Source organism: Macrotis lagotis, chromosome 4 (genome assembly GCF_037893015.1).
Source record: "Macrotis lagotis isolate mMagLag1 chromosome 4, bilby.v1.9.chrom.fasta, whole genome shotgun sequence".
In the NCBI taxonomy this organism is placed as follows: Eukaryota; Metazoa; Chordata; class Mammalia; order Peramelemorphia; family Peramelidae; genus Macrotis; species Macrotis lagotis.
In genome coordinates this window covers 152,711,729-152,713,150 of record NC_133661.1, presented here as the reverse complement: position 1 = coordinate 152,713,150, position 1,422 = coordinate 152,711,729, and positions in this window count along the sequence as shown.

Sequence of the window (1,422 nt, the reverse complement as noted above, 5' to 3'; positions counted from 1 at the left end):
CCAATCTCAGACACTTAATAATTACCTAGCTGTGTGGCCTTGGGCAAGCCACTTAACCCTATTTGCCTTGCAAAAACAAACAAACAAAAGTGAACTTCACATATATAAGATGAAGGACAGAAGGAAGTTTGGATAACAATTTGTTGGGAAAAGAGCTCAGTTTTAATACATTGAAAACTTGATATAATTCACCCATGTGCTATATCATGAAAAAAAGCTAATGTGACCTGAAGTTGCATTAAGAAGGGCATGCTCCCCCATGACTAGGTGGCACAATGGTTACAGCGTTAGCCCTGGAGTCAGGAGGACCTGAGTTCAAATCTAACCTCAGACACTTAATAATTACCTAGCTTGGGCAAGTCACAACCCCATTGCCTTGCAAAAAAAAAAAAAACAAAAAAAACCCAAGAAACAAAAAATAAAAAAGATAAGCATACTTCCCATGGCTGCTAGGTGGAATAGCGGATAGAGCACCGTGTCCTGAGTCCAAAAGTGATGTCAGATTATATGACCCTGGGCAAGTCATTTAAATCTCTTTGACTCAGTTTCTTCATCTGTGAAATGAGCTGGAAATGAAAATGGCAAACCACTTCAGTATCTTTGCCAAGAAAATCCCAAATGGGTCAGATACAACAACAATACATATTGATTTTGTAGTGAGGATTCTTTTCCAGATATGGAGTTGGTCCCTTCCAACTCTGGAATTCTGATACTGTGACTAGATTAGGATCAAAGGCACAGTTTAAAATGACCTTAGTTTCCTTTTACAGATAAAGAAAATAGAGCAAATGACTTGGGCAAAGTCTAACAAAGAGGGATAATATTCATTTATTCATGCATTACAAATATGTATAGAACAATTCTTTAATAAACTGTAGAACTCATTAAAAAAAAAAGGATTTATCCTTAGATAAATAAAGTGCCTTCCCTAAGTGCTGGAAGTGTAACTGTTTCTCTTCTACCGCAGCCCTTGCATATAGTCCTGACCCTTAATAGCCGCTTAATAAATGGTAGTTAATTGACTGATTGATTGAGTAGGCACTCAAAAAATATGGTTGCTGCTGGATTAGCTGAATCCTCCTTTTGTCCCTCTTTCGGGCCGCAGCAGCTGCAGCAGCCCTCGTGGCTTCTCGGCTCCTGCCGTGGGGGCGGACGCGTTCTGAGACTATAGCCGGCGGCCTAGGCCGGATTGAGTGACGGAACCGGCCCCGCCCCCACGCGTGACTCCCCCCCCTCCCGAGTGGATGGGACGGGCCACCCAGGAACAGAAACCCCTTCTGCCGTCAGGCCCGTGGTTCAGTCTGAGCTCCTCCCTTAGGGGCGGGAGGAGGAGAGCCGAAGGGTGGCCACGCCTTCGCTCCCTGATTGGCTGAAACGTTTAAAGGTCCTCCAGGGGATTGGCTGTTGTGTGAGCAGGCATTT